This window comes from Elaeis guineensis, chromosome 4 (genome assembly GCF_000442705.2).
Source record: "Elaeis guineensis isolate ETL-2024a chromosome 4, EG11, whole genome shotgun sequence".
In the NCBI taxonomy this organism is placed as follows: domain Eukaryota; kingdom Viridiplantae; phylum Streptophyta; class Magnoliopsida; order Arecales; family Arecaceae; genus Elaeis; species Elaeis guineensis.
Genome location: NC_025996.2, coordinates 70,905,158 through 70,930,860, shown reverse-complemented (window position 1 = coordinate 70,930,860; position 25,703 = coordinate 70,905,158). Strand labels below are relative to the sequence as shown.

The window sequence follows — 25,703 nt, the reverse complement described above, 5'->3', positions numbered from 1 at the left end:
TAAATCTAACATGCATAAAATATAGATCTAATCTACACATGCTAGGAATGTTCACATGTTGAAATTAAGATGCTGAAAATTAAAAGATTTAGAGTTATATCTTTACCTTTGCATGGGGAGATCTTCATCGCGATCCGATGGTCTGTGATATTCTGGTGAGGTTTCTGCAGAGCCACACATACATGCGACCTCTACAGGTATCCATCGAGGCTGATCTGATTGGGAGAACTCGATCTCACCGGGGTGCTAGCTCTCTTATAGAGATCGCTCTTTAGATTGTCGAATTGACTTGATCTTTTGATCCTCTTCTCAAGAAAATCAAACAGATCTGAAGGAGAAACTTGAAATCAGATCAAATCTGATTTTTTCCCTACTTTCCTCTTCTCAAGAGAAAATTCAAGATCTACAGAAGAAAATAAGAGATCAGATCTCTTGTTCTTCTTTCTTGTCCAATCCTTGTACTAGATCTGAGGAGCAGAAGAGGAGAACCATCCATCTCATGGACCTAGAAAATTAAATCAGATCAAATTTGATTTAATCATGTCCAACTCTTGGACATCTTTGTAGGAGAGGGAGAAGGGGACATGTCCAATCTTGGATGCAAGAAAAAGATATGGATTTACCTCTAACAACCAACCTTTGATTGTAATAAAGAAGAGATAAGAAGGGAGAGGGAGCGCCCATCCTTGTTATCACGTTGAAGAAGATCTCATGCCTAACCTTGGGCGTCCCTTGCTGATCTCCATGCAAATCCCTTCATGTGCATCCCCAATAAATAGATCTCATCAAGTAAAAGGCGCCCACAACTTATCCCTATTTAAACCTAACAACTTAGGATTAGGGATAGAGTTTTAAACAAAAAAGACTCTCCCTTTTTTGTTGCCGCCCCGCTCATGTGTGTCCCCTCTCAAATATTTCTCCACACCTCACTTTCTCACCATGAAACACTTCCACACCTAGAAAATAGGGGCTTGAGATACTTAAGGGGCGTGGGGTTTAATGGGTAATCTCCTAGTTTGATTTGGTTAAAGTCATGTCTAAATCCAAGTATAGATTGGATTCCAATTTAGATTAAGTTAAGTCCAATTCCATTAGACTAATGAAAATCAATCCAAATTAAATTAAAATTAGATTTAATCAAATTAAATCTGATTTAAATTGACTAACGTCCTATCCAAATCAAACATAGTATAGATTAGGTCAAACCTAATATAGATAGGTTGGGGTCTAGTCTTTATTAGGTCTAATCTCATTAGACTTATGAAACCTAATTTGAGTCAAACTCAAGCCAAAACTAATCAAATTAAATTTGATTTAATTTGATTAAAACTCAATCCTAATATTTGATTAAATCAAATAATGTGTAACAATTACAATTAAGTCCTATAACTTACTAACTCTTAGTAAGTCCTTTTATGCAATTTTTATATTTAAGTTCAATCATCAATCAAATTGATAATTGAGATCACTTGTGATTCGACAGAGTCCCAATCTAGTGGGACTCTAGAGTCTCAGTCTAATGAAACTCTTTTTGATAAGTTAAGACCTTTTATTTGTGGCCCATAGGTTCTATTTTATCTAGTAGTGAGAAATATTTTGATCTCTATCAAAATATCATTGAAACTCTTTTCAATAGATTAGAATAATTCTAACTCTCTAATCGAGAATTATTGACCATCAAAATAATTTTCATTGGTCCAAAATCATCAGTGACGTCTAGCAGCATGTAGTGGCAATCCAGCTGAACAAAAGGATGAACCTCTAGGTGTAGTTACCGTGTACTTTAGTTCTTCTATCGTGAGTTTCGATAAGATGGAGGTCATGAAAAACTCATCAAATCCTATTATTTGTTATATGTAAGGTTTATTCTACTTGAATTCATTTGTAAAATCTGATGAAAACTCTTTTTCATCATTCATACTGCCTTGGCCAAGATTTTCTGAACTAAGTCTTATAAATCATATTTGACTACTCCTTGACTACTAAGATTGATACTTCTCATCTAGATGCACATCCTATTTCTACAATATACTTACTACAGCCAACATATATCTCAAGATTTTGTATGGCTGGAAGATCGACTTATTGTGCAGTTAAACTACAGCAACCTCATTATGAGCAACCAAGGCACCGCAGATCTAAGAATTAGTCACACTACTACAGCATCAAGAATGTCACTGACGAGTGAGTAGACATCCAATTGACTCTTGTATTGGTCACGCTCGATACCGTTGTTCTCTAACAACCATCAGCACTCTCATGTCAGTATCCCTACACTGTAGATTCGAGACTCATCTATCCTAAGAGAAGTGATATGTATACCAGTCTTATTAGATCAATCATCATCTCCATGATGATCTTTCAATTTGAAGCAATTTAGAAATTAACTATCAATGACACATATATCAAATTCTCAATTCTTGAGAATATATATCATCATCTATTAATTCCTTGGATGATTCATGTACACATATACTATATGAATGGAATTAACTACCTTAATTAATTAGATCAAGTACAAAATTATATTCTAAAAAAAATTAATGTGTCAGCTTGATTGACTTCTAGGACATACATCTAACACTCCGGCCATCCCTCCTTAGCCCACGACTCCTATCCGATTGTCCATACATCCTTATCCCTTTTCCAAGAGACGAGATCGAGCAAGGGATAAGCTTCCCCTGTTTCAATTGCTTTTTAACCTTTTTTTTTTTGAAAATCTCCAGTGAAGTTGGCAAGGACTGCCCACTTCAAGCTAAATCGGATCCAATCGGACTGGTTCTCACATTCTCCCCCTTTGTAAAAAATTTTATTCTCAAAATTGAGAAATCTAGATCTTTCAAAGTGGAAGGTGATTAACCCCAACATTATACATATACTAGTTATCCGGCTTTGGTATTTCTATCAAACCAAATGCATGGTCATATTACTAAAATGCTCCAAGCAATCTGACTCCTCGGGTTAATCACAATGCTCATATATATTTCTATACCAAAGTACAAACTCTTTCTAAAAATACTTGATCTCTATCATGGGTAGTCAGAAATAAAAATCTAACTCAAACTATATAGACAGGGTGAGTCAGGATCAAATCCTCAGGGATCAAAAGGCTGAGTTATATTCAATTAAAATAAATATGGTGAAAGATTTAGATTTTAAGATTTTTAAGAGGAATAAAAGAAACAAATTTAACAGAAAATAAGTTTAGAAAAATTCAAGTAGAAGAAAGTGCCCCAGATTTTTGAATTCATCCTTTAATCATATATCAGTATTTTAATCAAAGCAATCCAAATCACTACAAATTATATTTCATAGTGATAATAAAAAAAATAAATTTATAATCTTGCTTTCAACATTGCTTATCTCACTGAGTATAAATCATCTTCTTAGATCACAACTTGTCTCTATGTAGTCATTAACTTTTCGAGATCAAGTATAATAAAATAAAAAAAATAACTACTTGACCACATGAATAAAATTATAGAAACTATTCATATTTATAAAATATTTTATATTTTCAAAAAATAAATAGTCTTACAGTATTCAAGTAGTTGATTGCATAATAAAAGAAAATACACAATAAGAATAAGAAATAAAATATAAATTTGGATTGAAGAACTTCATCTACTCGTCCGAGGATGAAGGGTTTAGGTGCTCATGGACTGGATCTCACTCGCCGTCAAAACTTCATCTTCTTTGAAGATTGAAGAAGAACTTGAAGAAGAAGATGCAGCAGAACCTTCTTATGCCACCCCAAAATTCTCTTCCAAAACTCCAAACCTTGACAACTTCCCTCTCTTCCTCTCTTTTTTCTTTACAAATTTTTCTTAATTTTTATTTTATTTTATTTTTTTCAGATATCCCCATATCCCTTTTTATAGCCTAAAATCTCCCTCAATTATAGCCATCGTGGAATACTATGCTTTCTAGGATTCCTTGCCTCGTTAGACCTCTCGAACCTACGTCCCAAGCACGTCCCAGGCCCCTTCTCGTGTCTCAGGCCCTTGGACTAGTTCGTGTCCTGGCCGCTTGAAGCCCGCTCGCTTGCCTATGACCGCACCTACGTGATCGTGATCCGCACTTGTGTACACCGCGTGAATGGACCGTGATTTGTTTCTGTGCATCGCATGAAGATCAGATGCATATTTTTTCAGTGAGCCACACATGGAATGCACGGCTTTGATGTTCTGTGGGCCGTGCTGTGTTGTCTCTTTGTTTTGGGCTGTGCTGTGTTGGGCTTGGTCCCTATATCCAGCCTTTCGTGTCACATATGTTCGCATAAAGTGTGCTATGTATATGACAGGCTTGAATTTGGATTCTGGCTTCATTTGCACATATGGGGAGCTTTTACCAGTTGATGTGAATAGTTTTTCATGATTAATAATTTTTGACAAAAAACATAAGAAGTATCAAATAATAAATAATGAAGATTAAATAACAAAGATTTCAATACTTCTTATATCATATTAATGTATTGATCACACCCTCCAACTTGAATTTTACTCATCCTCGAGTAAAGAAAAGATTTAGCGCTAAATACTGTTTAGCTTAGAGTTTCGAATTTTCATCAAGTTATTTCAAAAGGGCCATTGATATTCAATAGAGTATGAATGAGTTATGTCATTGGGATATTAGTACTAATCAATGTAAAAGTTAAGCCAAAAATACTAAATATTTTTTAAATTTTTTTCTAAATTACTCCTACCTTTATCTCTAAATTGTCTAACTTTCATATGGATAAATATAATATTACGTCTATTCTTCATTTATTGATTTTTTTTTGTGTTTCTTTAATATTGTACTGCTATTGAGTTTCTTATTCCCTTAAGCTTTCTGTTTGACCTATGTAGCAAGTTTTCAATCAATGACTCTCAAACCAAATAGCTTAAAGGCACTAGATATAAAATATCTCTCGGGCTTACTAGCTCGAATCGAACATGCTACGAGTTAAGATCGATTTTACAACAAAGCTTCTTTATCCTTTACATCTTTTGACATAAAACTCAATACTTGCTTAGGCAAAGAGGACCGATTACTCAGCATGAAGTTCTTGATTTTTTTTTTATTTTATAAAATAGTTTATTTTATAAAAAAATGTATAGTTACTCTACATAAGTTTATAGAAAATAAACTCTTCTTTGATGTTGGTAGAAAAAATTAAAAATATTCAAGAAAAAAATTATTTTTCTTTGAAACTTAAGTATTCATTGAGTTTTCTTAATACTTGATCCCTCAGTATCTCATAAACTCTCTGAGCTGTACATCAATTTTTTATTAAAAAAATATTTAGTTCGACTCAATTCTTGAGTGCAATCGGATGTCTAAATGCTAAATGCCAAATTATTCGTGAAGGAAACATAGGTAGTGCTATGCATGTAATTTTAAAAATTTTATGCAGTGAAAGAAAAAGATTAAATAATTTAATCTAAATTACATGCATAAGATCTAATCTAGACTACCATGTCATGATAAAGTATATAAAATATGATATACTTTAGATCAAAAAATAAAAACTCACATCGATCTCATCGATGCTGAAATTCTAAATCTAACTATTAGATCTAACGATATGATCAAGACTTGTTAGAAATAATTACCAAACCAATGAGATCATGATCTTTACTGATCTAACACTTGGAGAAGATATTTATCAGATCACTCATAGCCACACAAAGTTATTTGATCTCTACAAAAAAATTCATGCGAAGACTGACGCAGATCAGAGGCTTGGAGGTGCTAGCCTATAAGCAATTTCGACGGCTGATCTCTTCCTTTTTCTTTAAGTACCTTGGACACTCCAAAGGATGAAAGAATCTAGAGGAGAAAGAAAGAAGGAGGAGAAGAGTTTTGAAAAAATAAAAACCACTAAAAAAATTGATGTTATGATGCCAAGAATAGGGGACCCTTTTTTATAGGCAAGGAATTAGGGTTTTCATCCAAGGGAGGGTGCCAAGAGTCCATGCCAAACACCTTTTGGCATCTCAAAAATTTCTAAAAAGGGCTATATAATGTGGAGAAGGATCTTGGTATCTCACATGCCCAAGAACTCTCCAAGAAAAATAAAATAAAAATCATTATGGCACCAACAACCTTTCTTATATGAAAAATTTTTTTCTTTATTTTCATCTTATCTCTAATTCGGATCGCATTCGAATTTGACAAGAGATAGGATTATGAGTCATCAATCGTTGCTGCCCACCCTTATTGGGTCTACTACTTTGACACCAAAAAGGTCAAGCCAAATCCTATTTGGCATAGAGATAAGGGCATGGGTCCAAGTATGGTGCAACTTGGACTCTTCATTTCTAATTCAATTCTAATCCAAATTAAATTTGGATTGAACCCACTGATAGAAATGAACCTAATCCAATTAGAAATCTAAATATCTTAATAAATTTCTAACCCAATTAGGAATTGGTTGATTTCAAATCCTGATCGAATTAGGATTAATTTTTTTTTGTAATCAGGATTGATTATATCAAATCCAATCTGAGTCATACTGAATCTAATTCAATTAAATTTGATTCAAAGCTCTTTACTCAATCAAATTGAGTTAATTACTAATTAATTCTCTATTGATAGTAGAGTCTCAGTCTCAGTGAGACTCTCCTTTAGAGTTTCAGTCCCAATAGGACTCCTCATTAGAGTCACAATCCAATTAGACTCTTCAACCATTAGATTTGACCAAATCTTCTAATGTGCGTGATCTCATAGGTTCGAACCTAAGCCAGTAGCATAAGAATAACTTTCTATACTAATCGATGTAACCATCTAGCAATGATGACCCGACGATCGAATAAGTCGAAGTATTGCAAAGCAGCATTCTAGAATCTATTGGCATATGATAACCGTATAATTCATCTTTTTGACCCTAATGCTCAAGGTGACCTAGGATTTAACTGTCAACCCTAATTTAGTTGACCACATTATATTTTAACCTTTCAAATCTATCTCATAGATTATTCTGGTCAAGATTTTACTAAATTGAAATATACTGATGCATATCTTCTACTAATTTAGAGAGATCAATTCTATCTTGATACACACACCGACTTAATAAGTACTTGACTGCACCCAGTATCCTTTTATCATCAATTTAAAAACTCAGATGGTCCGATTCTAAAATACAGTGAGTTGCTTACAAGTTACCGTGGTGGTCTCAGGTCTGAGAAACACTTATACCCATATCCTTCACGAGCTATTCTTGACAGCAGAGTGCTCGACACATGATCACTTTCGATGTGAATGTACTCCTACATTCCATCTACATGCCATAACAGTGTCTCCACACTTCTTGATTAAGAGAATAACCAACTAATATGGCACACAATGATTTATACTCAATATTGTTATCATTCTATTAATAGCATATCATTTGGTCGTGAATATTTTTAAGGACTAAATGACAAATCCTCCTTTGTCGATCAATTATAGTCCTAAGAATTTCGTTACAACATAAGAGTTCGAAGATGGATAATTTATAATAAAAATATTAAATAATTTTTATTAATAAAAATTTATATACAATTATAAAAATAAGCACAATCGTCAACAAGCTAACGATTGGTTTTGGGATATGTTTTCCAACAACTCCCACTTGAACTAAAGCTAATTGGTACAATATCGTATATCCATCTTTGATTTGTGATCATCGAACTTCTTAACCTCGAGAGCTTTAGTAAATGGATTAGTCAAAATTTTTTTTCCATCGATCTTTTGAAAGTCGACGTCACCTCGATCCACGATTTTTCAGATAAGGTGATAGCGGTGCAGAATATGCTTGGTGCACTGATGGAACTTTGGCTCCTTGGCTTGAGTAATGGCTCCAGTGTTGTCGCAGTATAATAAGACAGAGCCATCAATGGAGGGTGCCACTCCGAGCTCATCGATAAACTTTCACAATCATACAGCTTTCTTCGCAGCATTGGATGCCACGATATACTTTGTTTCACAAATGGAGTCAGCTACAGTGTGCTACTTGAAATTTTTTTAGTAGATTGCTCCACCATTCAAGATAAAAATATAATCCGACACACTCTTGCTATTGTCATGATCTGACTAAAAGCTGAAATCGATAAACTTCAGTAGTTTCAAGTCAGTTTCATCATAAATAAGCCACTGATCCTTAGTATTTCTCAAATACTTAAGGATGGTCTTTACGATCTTCCAGTGGTTCTCTCTTGGATCAGACTGGTATCTGCTTACTATCCCTAGTGAGTATACCACGTTTGGTCTCGTATATGTCATGGTGTATATTATAGAACCCACTACTGAACTATATGAAATTCTACTCATACGCTCTCTCTCTTGAGGAGTTGTCGGATAATTCTTTTTTGAGAGAGAAATTCCATAGCCTATCGAAAGATAGTCTTTCTTGAAATTCTTCATGTTGAACTACTTTAGCACGATGTAAATGTATATAGACTGGGACAATCTAAGTGAGCTTTTCGATCTATCTCTATAGATCTTCATCCCAAGGATGTAGGATGCTTCTTTCAAGTCCTTCATAGAGAACTGAGACGATAACCAGACTTTTATTTCTTGTAATGCAGGGATGTCATTTCCGATTAGGAGAATGTCATCCATATACAGAATGAGAAATACCACCATAGAGTCATTTATCTATTTGTAAATACAGGATTCTTCTCTGTTCCTAATGAAGCCATACGTTCTGATAACTTTATCAAAATTCATGTTCCAACTCTAGAGTGTCTGCTTCAATTCATAAATGGATCTCTGAAGCTTGCACATCTTGGACTCATCTATGGATGTGAAACCCTCAGACTGTATCATATACACCTCCTCTTGCAGCTCTCCATTTAGAAAAGCTATTTTCACATCCATTTATCAGATTTTATAGTCCATATTTGCCGCTATCGCAAGCATAATTCGAATGGATTTGAGTATTGCCACAGGAGAAAATACCTCATCATAGTCAATACCATAATACTGACGGTAATGCTTGGCAACCACATAGATTTTATAGATCTCTACCTTTCCATCTGCAACCCTCTTCTTTTTGAAGACCCACTTACACCCTATGGGTTTAACCCCTTCAGGTGGGTCAACTAATGTCCACACATCATTGACCTTCATATTGAGATTTTATAGTTTCATGCATGCAAAAATTTTTCAAATAAATATACAATAAAAATTTAAAAATTTAAATTAAATCTAATTTAATCTAAACATGCATAAGATCAAATCGTAAAACTATACAACAAGATCTACATATGTGAGATAGGATTCAGATTTAGAAATCAAATAGAGAAAAATAAATAGAAAAAAATCTAATCTTCATACCTTGGCGTGGGTCAATCTACACTGTGACTGATGATCATGCATGTCTTCCAAAGATCCTTTGAAACCGCATAAGTGTCCGGCCTCTACAGGTATCCATATGAGACTTCGATCTGATCAAAAGCTTCATGATCTCATCGGGATGCTAGCTCTCTTGTAGAGATCATATCTTGACAGTTGAAAAATCTTCTTTTATCTTAAGACGCTCTTAAAGAAGAAGAAAAAAATAGGAAGATGATGATCTCTACGCTAGAGATCATGAGAAGAACCCTTTTTTCTCTTTTCTTCCTAAAATCTATGCATCAAATCTCTATGCTAGAGATGTAAAATTTTTTTGTCCAACTCTTGGACAAAGAGGAGAGAAAAACTCATATCCAAATTAAGACAAAAGAGAGAGAGAAGAGGCCCTAACAACCAACCTTTGGTTATTAGTAAGAAAGAAGAGATATGGATCAACTTACCTCACGCCATGATCCATCATGCCGTGCCTCTCTCCCTTGAGCTTTTCCACGCACATACCTCTGGTTTTTGGCATCAAAACTTGATCACATGAGCCTTATTTGCCACCCCATATGGTGCTAGGTTTAAATAGGAATTGGAGATAGAGTTTAGGTAGGAGATATGAGTCCAAACTCTCTTGGACTCTAGAATTTTATGCAGCCCAACACCTTCCTATTTTGCACCCCATATCACATGAAAAAAATTAGATGGCGTGAACTTCTTTCATGTTAAAAAACTCACACAAAAAGGGAGAAATATTAGGCACTAAAACAAAGTGGGCGTGGGCTGATTTATGGTGCATGGAAGGGGTGAAGTCCAATCCACATGAAACTCTTCTTTAGGTGGCTGATTTAAATCAAATAAAATTCTAACCAATTCTAATCATATTAAAAATTGATTAGACCCAAATAGATTAAAATCTAAATCTGATTAGAAGCTTAAACTATTTAGATTAGATGTCACCTAATTAAAGAAGGAGTCCTAGTCCTTTTGGACTCTCTCTTGGTGCTTGAGTCAAACTCAATTTAATCCTAATTTGATTAGAATTTAGTGCACACATGAAGAGAAGAATTTTTAGTCCAAATAGGAACTCAAACACTCTTAGTTAGATCCTAGTCTAATTAGAAATTAAGTCAAACCTAAATCCTAATCAAACAAGGAATTATTCTTCTATACAATTTGGTTATCTCATAACCCAATTAGAAATTAAGTCAAATTAAATCTAATTTAATTAGTCTTAATGCAAATCCTATTGCTCAATCAAATTGAGCCAATTAGCAATCCAATTGCTAATTAATCCTCCTATAACTCACTAACTCTTTAGTGAGTTACTTAATTGCAATTTTTACATTAGATTAATCATTAATCAAATTGATAATTAAATTCTATCATGATTTATAATCGTAATTCAACCATGTGATCAGTTAAAAGCCTCTTTGTATGTGATCCCATAGGTTCTATTATGTTTGATAGTGAGATATATTGTGATCTTTATCACAATATCATTAAAACTCTTTTCAATGGGTTAGAACCATTTTAACTCTACCTATCAAAGATCATCGATCATCGAGATGATGCTCATGGGTCTCACAATCCACCAGTGACACCTAGCAGTATGTAGTGGCAATCCAGCATAATAAAAAGTGATAAATCTTTAGGTGCAGTTAACGTATGATACAGTCCCGCTATCATGAGTTCTGACCAGATGACAGGTCATGGATGAATCGTCAAACTTTATCATCGATCATATAATAGATTCAATTAGCTCAAGTCCATGTATGATTCTCATAAAATTTTTTTTCTATTAATCACACTGCTATGGTCATAGACTTAAGGACTCAGCTTCTTAAATTTCATAGGACTACTCCTTTCTGCTAGGATCGATAGATTTCATCTAGGTGCATATCCTACTTCTGCAATGGATCAACTGTTGCCAACATCCATTACAAAAACTCATTGAGTCAATATTTATATATAGTCAAACTCCAGCAACCTCACTGTGAGTAGCTGTAGTACCGTAGATCAAAGGACCAGTCATACTACTGCACATCGAGGAAGTCACTAATAAGCGAGCAAATAACTATGTGACTTCTCGTATTGGTCACACTCAGTGCTAGTTATTCTCTAATAACCACCTGTACTCTCACTCTAGTATTACTACACTACAAACTCGAGACTTATTTGTCTGAAGGAAGCGATCCGTGCACTAATCTATCTGGATCAATCACCATCCCCATGATAATCCTATGATCAGGACCAATTTAGGAATTAACCATCAATGACACATGTCTCAAATTCTCAACTCTTTAAGAATATGTGTCATCATCTTGTTAATCCCTTGGATGATTCATGGACACATAAAATATGAATGGTATTATAAGTATCCTTTAAGTACAAAATCATGTCCTAGTAATATGATATGCGTCAGTCAAGATTAGCTTTTAAGACATACATCCAACACTTCATGGATTTTATTTCGAATTTCATGGCTTCAAGCTATTTATTAGAGTCAGACCTCTGCATTACATCCATATAGGTGATCGGACTCTCATTGTTCTCATCGAGTTCAATAGGATCTCTATCCCAGATCAAGAAATCGTAGTATCTGTCTGGTTGATGCGATACTTTATCAAATCTCCTTAATGGTGCCTCTACAACAGATATCAAATTTGATATCATCAAATTCAATTCTATGGGTTCACTAGATTGTGTCGGTTCTATCTGTTGAACTTCCTCAAGTTCAACCTTAGAGGCATTAATCCCTTCCCCAAAGAATTTCTTTTCTAAAAAGACTGCCCTAAGACTGATAAACATCTTTTGTTCATCAGCTAAGTAGAAGTAATACCACCCCTTAGTTTCTCTGAGAGATCCAATAAAATTACATCTATTAGATCTAGCTCCAAGTTTGTCTGTTTTCAAATATTTGACATAAGTCAGACATCCCCAAATCCTAAGGTGAGGGAGAGTTGGTTTACGTCCAGTCCATATCTCTTATGATGTTTTACTTATAGACTTACTAGGAACCTATTAAGTACATAACAAGCTAACTTGAGTGCATATCCCCAAAAAGATATCGACAGAGTAGAAAAGTCCATCATGGATCGAACCATATCCAACAAGGTTTGATTCCTCCTTTCGACACACCATTATGTTGTGGCATTTCAGGAGGTGTCCATTGAGAGAGAATCCCATTCTCCTCAAGGTATATCAGAAATTCATTAGAAAGATATTCTCCTCTTCGATCTGATCGAAGAGTTTTAATATTCTTTTCAATTTATTTTTTTACTTCATTACGAAATTATTTGAACATTTCAAATGATTCAAACTTGTGTTTCATCAAGTAAATATATCCATACCTCGATAGATCGTCTGTGAACATAATAAAATAGTGATACCCTCTTCTGGTACTTGTGCTCATGGGTCCACATACATCAAAATGTACTAGACCCAGAACATCACTGGCTCATTCACTTTTTTTAGTAAAAGATGACTTGATCATCTTTTCAAGTAAATAAGATTCACAGGTAGGTAATGATTCATAATTGTCTTTATCAAGAATCTCTTCTTGAGCTAATTTGTTCATCCTGCTCGTGTTGATATGACCTAGCCTACAATGCCAAAGGTAGGCATCTTGACAATGACAATCCTAGGACATTTATTTGACATGTATATTATATTAGGCCTAGATACAACATAGATTTCATTGTTCAACTGTCCATGCAATATTGTAACACCATTCAAAATGATATCACAAAATTTTTTCTTTATTGATATTTTATAATTCGATTTGGCCAAGAGGCCTATAGAAATAACATTCAAAAGAAAACTAGGACAGTAATGACATTCATTAAGAATAATAGAATGAGACTTGAATACAAGCTTGATAATTCCTAAAGCTAGAACTGAAATTGATCTTCCATCTTCAATATTTAGGATTCTCTTACCATCTCCAAATCTCTCACTGACCTGAAGACTGATAAGTGATATATTTTTATATTTATTTTAAATATTTTTGATAATTTATGATGCTAACATCTTCTTAAAAAATTTAATTTCATAAATAAATTAGATTTTCTTATAAAAATAGATAATTTTAGAAAAATATGAAATTAAAGCATATTTATGAAAAATAGATGTTGATTTAATTGAGAATTTAAGCACCAAAATAATAAAAAATTATTAAAAAATTTAATGCATATTTTTTTTTTAATTTTTCAAATAAAAATCAGAGCAAAAATTAAGTGAAAATATCTTAAAAAATAAAATTTATAGCCTTCGGTACATGGTGGACCGGTCGCTTGGTCCATAGAGTCAGGGGTGCGGTCCACAGAAAATGCTTCTCGATCTATGACGTGATTCATAGGCAAGCGAAAAAAATTTGCACTAATCAACAGCCTAGATTCCATCCGATGTGAGATCCGATGGTTGTTATCATCTTCGATTGTGATAAGGAGTATAACGCTAGTTTTTAAGCAGATCTGGGTGGTCCATTGAAGATCTGATGGCCAAAAAAATTATATAAGGGTATTATACGATTTCTAAGGGTTTTAGGACTCTTTTTGCGAATAAAAAAAGATAAAAAATTTATCTATAAATAGGGAGTCTGAGAATAAGTAAGAAGAGAAGAAAAAATTAGTGGAAAAATAAAAAAAAATTAAAAAAAAAATTAGATAGGTTTAAAAATTTGAGAAAGAAGAAGAGAAGTCGGTTCGCTCTACGGAGTACGAAAGAAGAAGAAGAGGTCATCAACCATCTTCCCGATGAAGTTGTGTCGATCAACTTCAGAGTCTTTGTTATAGTTTTATTTTATTTTATTATTTTTTTTAAATTTTTTATACTTGAATTTCAATTCTAATTAATGAAAAATTTATTTTTTTACACTTTAAATTTCTATCTTTTATTTTTATCGTCAGTAAATGCTAGGATTTAGTTAGTAGATTTTAGTACCAATTTATTTTATGCTCTTTCAATTCTTATTATTTATTTTTATTATAAGTAGATGCTAGGATCTAAATAGTAGATCTTAGTACTTGATTTATTTTTTATATTTTTAATTTTTATTTTCTGACTTAAATTGCTTTTCTCAATTTTTTTTTTACAAAAGCAAAGATTTTAAATCAAAATTCTATCTTCTGTGGATTCGACCCGACTTACTAGTTTCTATATATTTTTAATTTTTATTAAAGTCAGAATTAGATTGATAATTATGGTGTCCTAACGACAACATCGCGAGCATATCAAAGATCCTACAATGAATTGCAAATATTAATGGAGCTTTCGATATCCAATATCCAGATCATTGTATCAAAAAGAGAGAAGTTACAAGATGTTATCACATAAGTACCTTGTTCAGCAGTCGATTACTGCTTCTTCTTTAGTCTGTTCGGGTCAAGGAAAGCTTTATACTGAGGATAATTCCTCTTTCAGTGACCTTGCTTCTTACAGTAGAAGTACTCTACCTAACTCTGATCGGCCTTGAACTTGGGCTTCTGGGTCTAACTCTTAGCACTTTGCATCTTTTTATTTTTTTTCTTTTTTTCTTTCTTAAAGGGATGACGACTACCTGAAGAAGATCCTCTCACTAAATTCACATCTCTTTGTGGAGCTGGTGATCTTTCTCAAAAGTCTGTAACAATCTCAAAAGACTGTGATAGTTGACTACAGGCTTCATTATTCTAAAATAACAGAGAAATGGTAGGTAGGATTTGGGTAGAGAGTTCAGGATCGCATTCTTCTCCAGTTGTTCATGCAAGAAAAAGCCGAGCTTGCTTAGTTTCTCGATCTGTTCGATCATGTAAAATACATGATCGATAACAGATGCTCCCTCTCTCATTCGAGCATTGAAAATGATGCAACTAGTCTTGTGCCGCTCAACATCATCAAGAGTACTAAAAGACTCTCTTAATACTTGGAGCATTTTCTCTGGCTGAGCCTCTTCAAATTTTGACTGAACTCATCATTCATAGAGGCCCGCATGATACAACGAACCATAGTGCGATCATTAAGCCACTTTAAATAAGTATCTCGGACTGTACCTCAGATGTTGGAAGCAGGCTCCTTAGGTACGGATCTATAATTACATACAGAATCTACTGGTGCTCTAGGATGATCTTAAGCTTTCGATATTAGTTATCAAAATTGGGTCCCATCAATTTCTCACTGTCCAACAGTGATCGAAGTGAGAAGTTTGAGCACATATCTACGCATACAAGAAAAAATCAAAATTTAATTAGTATATGAATTTATTGAGCCTAAAGATATAGACTTTAGTCTAAAGATTCTCCCACTATTTTATATGAATCAGTAGCCTCTACCTCTAATTCGAGAAATTACTCTAATTCGAGAAATTACTTAGCGGGTACTAGAATCCATATAGACTGCACGTGAGCCTGACTTTGACTGACTAACCCATGTGCATCTATGGGTAGGTTTATTAACCAATTATTTCATCAAATAATTTTTAATAGTTGATTTAGCCCCAGATAACTTTTCAGTTGATTTTGATCTTCTCTGCAAGCCCCTGATTAGGTCCAATCATTAACATGATTATGCTTATGAATCTAACTACCAAATGATTAGGTCCGATTTTGATCGACTAATCTGACCACTTGATAGAGAGACTCGACTAAGTCATCATATTATAAATGATAATTCTAATAGCAGATGGGCACCGGGCCTTTGGGCCTCCAATGATCATCATGCTAATGGACCCATTATCACCCAACTTAATGGAAGGCTATGATCTAGTTATCACCATAATCAGCTCATTTTAGAGACCTAATAATTTAGAAGATTTAATCAATTTGGAGAAGAGAGGAGAAAAAATCAATCAATAGATCATAATCCTCCCACTGACTTTACCAAGTCACTGAATCGGATTAGGATCATGCTGATTGAAATGGCACCTAGATCAGTCACACTAATCAACCTTCATGGTATGGGCTAACTTGAATCACTTAGTGATCTAATCAAAATTTAATTTATCAAATTGGCCAGATAAGTAAGATCGGTGGGACGGTCTGCTAAGCTTACTTTAGACACCATCGAAATGGCCAGATAAGCCATCCCAATTAAAAACCATCGATCGAAATGTCAAATTTATCTTAGACACCAATTAGTTAATTAGTTTTGATTTGATCAACTTAATGATTCGCGTTCAACCACTAAGCCACAATCAAGGTCCATTTGATCTAATCAAAGATATGGACTTGACCATCTATAACTATTGTATTAAAAAAATCTTGATTAATCTAATTCAATACTTGGTTAGAAAAAATAGCTATTTGGTTAGTGAATGAAGAAATTTCTTTTAATTAAATAGATGCGATTAATCTTAGAAAAAATACCTATCTTTCTTTGGCACGCCCCGTACCCGTAGATCACGGTGCATCTCCAAAAAGTACTAGGTAAACAACTCTTCTTTTCTCGGCACGCCCCGTACCCGTAGATCACGGCGCATCTCCAGAAAGTAAAAGTTGTTCCTAATATTAATCTAATAGGAAAGCATTAATAAAAGCATATGAAAGAGAGCAAATAAAGAACTCATGATGATTTAAATAAAAAATATAATCTTTATTGTATATAAAGAAATACAAGAAAGTTTAGAACAATAAACCCGCTCTATGTCGTTACAAAATTTTTTCTCCACTCCCGAGACTGCTAGCTTAGCTGCTCATGAAGTAGTCCCTTTCTATTCCTCTATGCAAGGCTCTAGAAGAATTTTTGGGCCCCCATCCAATGGGAGTACAAAAATCTTTTTATAGGTGTTAGGAGGGAGGAATTTTACATGGTTTTTCGATGTGGGACTAAAGAAAATACTAAACACTAAAAGATGGATGGATGAGATGGAAAGATCACAAGCAGATAAAGAAAATATAAATTCTTCCTCTTGAAATATTTCCAAGAATTAAATTTTTTCCTTTAATTTTTAGATCCCTTGCCACTGTGTCCGCCATGCCAAATTCCCCGTGAACCCACCGTCCGGTGCTTGCCGCTGCCGCGATGCTGCACCGCGTGTCCGCCCACGCGTCCGTGCCCGCGCGCTTTCATGAACCCATGCCGCGTGACATTAGCTGTTTACGCTCCAAATTACAAAAAGAAACTTTTGTTTCTTTAAAATGATGCCTATATCTTTTTTGGGTTCCTTGCATAGTATCTTCATTTTCTATAATACCATATGCATCTTTCTTTTATTTAAATTTTATTTTAAGTCTAATTTTCTTCAAACTTGAGTTTTTTTGATCTGCAAATCGGACTCTTTGTATTGACGATCATTTTTTCTGTAAAACATAAAAAGAAGTATCAAATTCTTAATAAATAAAATAAATTAAATATAATTTTCTACTTTAAATGACTTAAATTAAGTGTTTATCACACCCCCACTTAAATTTTGCTCATCCTCGAGTAAAATAGATATATCAGCATTGTGTACCGACTCGATCTTGAATAAAAAGTTAGGTTAGGCATCCCAAAAGGTAGATGATACCTGGTCAGACCATTAAAGAAATACTTCATTGGATTATCAATTTGACCCAATTAGTGGCTGAGTATTAACTAAAGAAACTTCAAGAGCTTTTCTTTCACCAACTCTCCACTTTACTCTTTAAATCCTCTAACTTAATGTGAGAGAGATTTATTATCTTCTTGCAATTTAGTCCCCTTATTATCCATTATTTTTTTAACATTGTCTATCTTTTTACGCGAACCACAATACTTACTTAGGCGAAGGGGCCCGGTTACTCAGTAGAAAACCAATATTTTTTTTTTAAAGTAAATTTTAAGGAGAATTTTTTTTTTGCATACCTCGACCTTTCCACCCAATCTCTCATGAAGTAGATTCTTTATTGAGATCAGTAGGAAGAGGGTTGTAGAATCACTCTTAAAATTTGATCTAGTCTAAACCCTACCATTCATTGGGTTTTCTTAATAATTTGTTCCTCAATATTTCTAAAATTATCTTAACCGTTAATCATTCATTGTTTAGGATGCCTAATTAACTCTTAATCAAAATAAAATTTGGATACACAAAACTAATTATTTCTGACCATACTCGAGGATTTGATTAATTTTTTCCCCCTCCCTAACTTAATCTACATTGTCCTTAATGGAGTAGGAAAGCAAAGAAAATAAAAGGAGAGAGTGCACCTGGGATAATTTTGCTTCGGAAGTTGAAGATAGCTTCATTGATTAATAGGTTCTTGTTCTAAATTCTTGCAGCTACGGTAAAGTAAAAAAATATGAAATCGTTGGGTTGTCTCCCAACAAGCGCTAAGTTTAAAGTCTTCAGCCAGACTGAATTGAGTATTATGGCGGTATTGGATCTACTAAATCAATAGATTCAATTAATTCTCCATCACTAATTCCATCTATGTAAGGTTTCAATTGCTGACCGTTCACTTTAAAGGTGTTCTCCTGTTTAGGATTTTTGAGTTCTATAGCTCCATGAGGAAATACCTGAGTTACAATGAAAGGTTCGTCCCAACGTGAGCAAAGTTTTTCAGGAAATAGATGCAATCTAGAATTGAAGAGCCAAACTTTTTGATTGGGCTTGAACATTTTTCGTGCAATGAATTTATCATGGTATGCTCTAGTTCGAGTCTTATAAATTTTGGCACTCTCATATGCTTTATTGCGTAGCTCTTCAAGTTCATGTAGTTGAAGTCTCCTATTGGAACCTGTATTTTTCATATCAAAGTTAAATTACCGTATGGCCCAAAATGCACGATGTTCCAATTCCACCGGCAGATGACAAGCTTTTTCGAATACAAATCGATAAGGAGACATTCTTATGGGTGTTTTAAAAGCAGTACGGTAAGCCCATAATGCATCATCTAAGCATGCTGATCAGTCTTTTCTATCGGGTCTTATCATTTTTTCAAGAATATGCTTGATTCCCTATTGGAGACCTCAACTTGGCCACTTGTCTAGGGGTGATAAGGTGTGGCAACTTTATGAGTTATTCCATATTTTTTCTTAGCATGTCGAAGTGCTTATTTGTGAAGTGTGTACCCCCATCGCTAATTATGGCTCTTGGGCATCCAAATCGACTAAAGATGTTATGTTGAATGAACTTGATCACGATTTTATGATCATTGGTTCAGGTTGCCATAGCCTCTACCCATTTTGATACGTAGTCCAATGCTACCAAAATATACTCGAATCCAAATGAGGAGGGAAAGGGTCCCATGAAATCAATTCTCCAAACATCAAAAATTTCTACTACAAGTATAGGGGATAGGGGCATCATATCTTTTCTCAAAATATTTCCTATTTGCTGGCATCGCAGGCTATTATGACTGAATTCATGTGCATCTTTGAATAGTGTCGGTCAATAAAATCCACTTTGCAACACCTTTGCTATAGTTTTCCTTCCACTAAAATATCCCCCACATGCTAGCGAGTGGCAGAAGTTAAGAATACTTTGGACTTCACACTCAGGGACACAACGTCGGATTACTTGATCTGGACAATATTTGAACAGCTCTAGTTCTTCCCAGAAATAGTACTTTACTTGGGAGAAAAATCTATTTTTCTCTTGTTGGGTCCAATATGATGGTATTTGTCCTACTGCCAAGTAATTGACTATATGCGCAAACCAGGGAAGACCAATGGAAGACATTGAAAAGAGTTGTTCATCCAAAAATCTATCTCTAATCATTTCTTTATTGTGTTCTACCAGGATCCTAGAAATATGATCTGCTACCAAATTTTCGGAGTCTTTTTTGTCTAAAATTTCTAAATCAAATTCTTGTAATAGAAGGATCCATCTAATCAGCCTAGATTTTGTATTTTTTTTTGGATAGCAGATGTTTCAATGCTGCATGATCAGAGTATACTAGGACCTTGGAGCCCAAAAGGTATGATCTAAATTTATCTAGGGCAAACACAACAGCGAGTAACTCCTTTTCAGTCGTGGTGTAATTCAATTGAGCATCTAAAAGAGTTTTACTTGCATAATAAATTACATGCAGTTTTCGATTAAATCTTTGCCCAAGTACTGCCCTACATCATAATCAGAAGCATCACACATGATTTCAAATGGTAGGGTCCAATCCAGAGATTTTATGATTGGTGCAGTGGTTAAGGCAGTTCTGAGTTTATTGTAAGCGGTTAGGCAATCTTCATTAAAATCAAAAGAATTTTTCTTAGCAAGTAAGTTGCACAAGGGTCATGAGATCTTGCTGAAATCCTTAATGAAGTGCCTATAAAAACCTACGTGGCCTAAGAAGGATCACACTTGTTTAACCAAGGTTGGGGGAGGCAATTTCAAGATTACTTCAACCTTTGCTTTATCTACTTTAATCCCCGCTTGGATACAATATGTCAAAGCACGATTCCTTCATGAACCATAAAATGGCTCTTCTCCTAACTTAAAACCAAATTTGTCTCTATACATCGTTGAAGAACCTTGGTTAGGTTTGAAGACAATCATCAAAGGTAGAGTCAAATACTGAAAAATCATCCATGAAGACCTCTAGAAATTTATCGACCATATCAGAAAAGATGGCCAAAATGCACCGTTGAAAAGTGGCTGGTGCATTGCAGAGACCGAATGGCATACGTCTAAATGCAAATATTCCATAAGGGCATGTGAAGGTAGTCTTTTCTTGATCAGCAGGAAATATCAGAATCTGGTTATATCCTGAATATCCATCTAGAAAATAGAAGAAACTTTGTCCTGCTAGCCATTCTAAAATTTGGTCAATAAAAAGCAAAGAAAAATGATCTTTCCTAGTAACGGCATTCAGCTTTCGGTAGTCCACACATACTCGCCAACCAGTTGTTGCACGAGTAGGAATTAACTCACCCTCATTATTCTCTATTACGATAATACCTGACTTCTTAGGTACTACTTGGGTTGGACTAACCCATTGGCTATCTGAAATTGAATAGATAATTCCAGCATCTAGCCATTTCACTACTTCCTTTTTCATGACTTCCCGCATATTCAGATTCAATCTTTGTTGCATGTCCCTATGTGGTTTTGCTTCAACCTCGCAGTGAATATGATGCATGTAAACAGAAGGATCTATACCCTTCAAATCAGTAATTGACCACCCTATAGCCTTTTTATGCTTTTTGAGTACCCTGACAAGTTTGTCTTCCTGGTCGTTGGTTAGGTCAGATGCAATGATCACTGGAAGGGTATCATTGGATCCAAAAAATGAATATTTCAGCGTGGCAGGAAGAGGCTTTAGCTCTAGAGTAGGTGGTGCTTCTAAGGATGGTACCAGAGGGCTTGATTGAATTGGTAATTGCTCGTACTTTACAGTCCAAGGGAGATTGGTGCTAAAATTGGGAGGTTTTAGCAAAGCATGTATTTCTTCAGTGTATCCATCAATATCAAAATTATCCATTCCAAAATGTGTTAGGCATGCCTGTAAAGGATCTGAGTTGAGCAAGGCAGGAGCTTTATCTTCTATAACTTCCTCTAACAAGTTGATCTCATTATGGTCGTACACAGGTGGTCCCAAAGATGCATTGAAAATATTCAACCTTAGCTTCTTATTTCTGAAAGATACATCCATAACTCCGGTCCTACAATTTATACAAGCATTAGCGGTTGCTAAGAAGGGTCTACCTAGGATGATTGGTATTTGGTTGGGGTTGCTGCCAGATTCCATATCCAGCACAAGAAAGTCAACAGGAAAGTAAAATTCATCTACTTTCACCAATATGTCTTCCAGCATTCCATGGGGTACCTTAACGGATCGGTCTGCTAGTTGTAAGGTCACTGTCATGGGTTTTAACTCTCCAAATCCAAATAGGTCATATACAGAGCTCGGGAGAAGGTTGACACTTACACCCAAATCTAATAATGCCTTCTTAATCGTGAGGTTCCCTATGACACAAAAAATAATTGGGATACCTGGATCTTTCAGTTTGGGTGGGATAATTTGCTGGAAAACTGAGCTGGCCTACTTAGTTAGGTGACTTTTCTTGGTATTTGTGCCTTTAATTTTCGTTTCTGTGTACACAGGTCCTTTAGAAATTTGGCATAGGTCGGAACTTGCTTAATGGCATCGAGAAGAGGTAAGTTTATCCGGACCTGTTTAAACAGTTCCAACATTTCATTTATTTTTATACCCTTCTTATCAAGAGGCAGAGAGGATTCTAAAGCACTGAAAAATGGAGCTTTAGGTGCAGGTGCTGGGTTAACAGGTTCTTTTCTCTCTTCAGATTTCTTCTTTTCTGTTGTAGCTGGAATTGGTTGCTCTTGTTGTTGGATTGCTTCAGGTTGATTTAAGATTTTTTTGCTTCTAAGGGTCATGATCGATTTGGCATATTCGAAAAAGTTTCAAGACCAATGGAGCTTTCAACCATGTACTGTCCTTTTAGGTTATTAATAGGCTGACTAGGTAATTTGCCTTCTTCCTCCTACTGAAAGCTGTTGCTAGCTGACCTATCTGGGTCTCTAGCTTTGCTATTGATTGCGTATGGGAGTGGAGGAGTTGGGTATTCATTTCTAATCCTTTAAGTGCTTGCAGTACCTTTTTTTCGAAAGCCGAGCTATGAGTACTCAGAGTGGGTTGAGGAGGGTTCTGGTATTGTGGTTGGGATGGATGCCTAAAAGTTACATCCGGGTAACCTGATCTTTGTTGCACCGGAGGAACCACTGGTTGTGATTTTCATGAGAAATTCGGATGGTTTCTCCATCCCGGATTGTACGTACTAGAATAGAGGTTGTTCCTTAGTCTATGAGTAGTTTGGGCTTGATGGACTTGTTCTTGTACATGTTCAGAAAACTGTGGTGCAACCGGACAATCATTCACACAATGAGTGGGGCTCGAACACAATGCACATATATCTTGTATCTGATGGGATGGAGAAGGTGACTGTCCTATACTTAATAATCGATCTAACTTTTGGGATAATTCATCTACCTTATGATGGATATCTATGATATTTTCTACTTCATATATTCCACATCTCTTTGGGTTTAACATGGGTTTATCTCTAATAGAGGCAGACATATGATGTAATAAATTTTTACTTAAAATTTCAAACAGTTGCCATGCCTCATCCTCACTTTTTGGCATGAATGTCCCACCGCATGATGCATCGACCATTTGTCGATGTCTTTCAGATAGCCCATCATAAAAATATTGGATTAACTACCACTTGGGTACAGCATGGTGGGGATATTTTCTAATAAGATCCTTTAATCTCTCTCATGTTTCATGAAACATTTCTCCATCTAATTGGGAAAAACTAGTTATGGCTTTCCTTATTTGATTAGTTTTTCCTATGGAAAAATATTTCTTGAGAAACTCTTCTTGCAGCTGGTCCAGGTTGATATAGTCATGGAATCCAAAGTATGTAGCCAGTATTTGGCTTTGTTCTTAAGTGAGAAAGGGAATAATTTTAACCTAAGAGCATCATCGGAGAAGTTGTGAATTTTGACAGTTGAGCATATCTCAAAAAATTCTTCAAGATGTTTATAAGGATCCTCATTACTAAGTCCATAAAATGAAGGTAACATTTGGATTATACTGGACTTAATTTTATATTAAGTGGCCTCCACAGGGGGCACTTGAATACAAGGAGAGTAGGTATATGTGGAAGGAGTAAAGTACTCCTTCAATTGCTTGGGTGGATTATTCTCCTGATTTCGGTCTATATTTTTACGTCTGTTGGCTCTAAAGGTTCTTTCTATTTCTAGATCAAAAGGTTGGATTTCTGGTCGTAACGATCTACGGTCAAGCATACACCTTACAATTATACTTTAGAACAAACACAAAAATTTTAATTTTTATAATATATATATATATATATATATATAATAAAGTGAGAAAAGAGTGAAGAAAATCTAAAGAGAAGAACCTAAGAATTTTAAATCTATGAAAAGGAAGAAATTAGTTAATATTTAGATGTTAATTGCAATCAACTTAAACAAGCATAGACTCTCTATCCTGAGGTTAACTTAGATCTAGACAGCTCCTAACTTCCAAGACCGCCTTTGAGCACTTCAAGCTCAAGACTGACTAACTGACTCGATCAGATAAGCGTAAGATGTGGAAAGTTTCCTGCTCGTTGCTTTTCTTAGACACCAACTGAGTTGGCCAGGTCAGTCAACGGAACCAATTGAAAACCACTTTCTTTAACCACTTGCCTTAGACACCGAGCAATTAACCAATCTGCGCTCGGTTCAATTCTAGAGCTTTCTTATCCTATTGAGCTCGAAATTCCTAGGGCTGACATCTAGTTGATTTTAAAATTAAGGCTTGGTTTAATGCAAAATGAAGGTTATGATTTTTGGGTCAAGGAAGGATGATCAAATCTCCACCTTATCTGATTAATGGGTTATTGCCCTTAAGATTAATTATGGAGATGAGATACAAAGAAACAAGGTATCCAATCAAGTTAGAAATTTTTATATTTGAGATTACGCTATTTTATTTAAGTGTTATGAAATGTCAGTGGCTTTTTTTTTTTTTTTAATTCAATCGTGCCAAGGTCTCCGGCAATGGCGTCAAAATTTGATGCGTAGTCGTTGATAGCACCAAAATATAACTCTACTCACTACGTAGGTAGGATGAGTCGAGATCGTATCCTCAGAGACCTTGGGCTAAGTTGAGATTAAAAGACAGAAGCATTATTTTGATTTAGAAAATAAATTATCTTAAAATTGATGTAATTAGAAAATAAAGAGCTCGAGACTTTTAAATTAATTTTGTACTAGTAGAGTTGTATCTCTTTTCTTTTAATTAAATAGAATCAATTCTTTGATTCTAACATTAGGTCTAATCTAATTTAAGAGAAAGGACTAATTTGAGCTAATCCATGCTTCATATTTTATGCAATATCATTAGATCTTAAATCACAATTCTAGATCTAATCAACTCAACACTTAATTCTCAATTAAATTTTGCATCAATATGGTTAAGATTTTAAAATAAATTTTTATGTAAACTTTTTACATTAAATCATAAAATTTTTGAAATCAAATCTAATTTTTTTATAATTTTAAATTAAAATAATTTTGATTAATCAAGATTAGATGTAATTAATTTTTTTGCAACTTGCATCACATAAACAACACCTAGGGTTTCAAGATCTAAGATTTTGTAAGAAAATAAATTTTTCTCTTTTGCTTTCTTCTTCATGGGATCTCACAATGGTACCCCTACATGCCATAAGAGCATTCCATTGAATGGGAAGAGAGGATCATGAAATTTTACTTGCTCTTATGATCGGACGGTCTGGTGATTACTCAATTCGAGTACTTTGCTACTCAAAATATCTAATCTAATCATGATAAAAATCAGATCTAAAACTAAACATATTTAAATCTAATATAAATCATAAATAATCAAATCTAATATCATAAATCAAATCTAAAGGTATAATAAATCATATCAAAATAATCTGGCTCTGATACCAATTGAAGAAAACATAGGTAG

The 25,703-nt window shown here is 34.6% G+C and overlaps 1 non-coding gene across 1 annotated transcript; it reads left to right on the top strand.

Annotated features, from left to right (window-relative positions):
• Positions 1 to 23,428: 23,428 nt before the first annotated feature.
• LOC140857712 (small nucleolar RNA R71) lies at positions 23,429 to 23,534 on the top strand. Its single transcript, XR_012141203.1, has one exon. It is a non-coding gene; the product is annotated as a small nucleolar RNA R71 (small nucleolar RNA).
• The last annotated feature ends 2,169 nt before the right edge of the window (positions 23,535 to 25,703 follow it).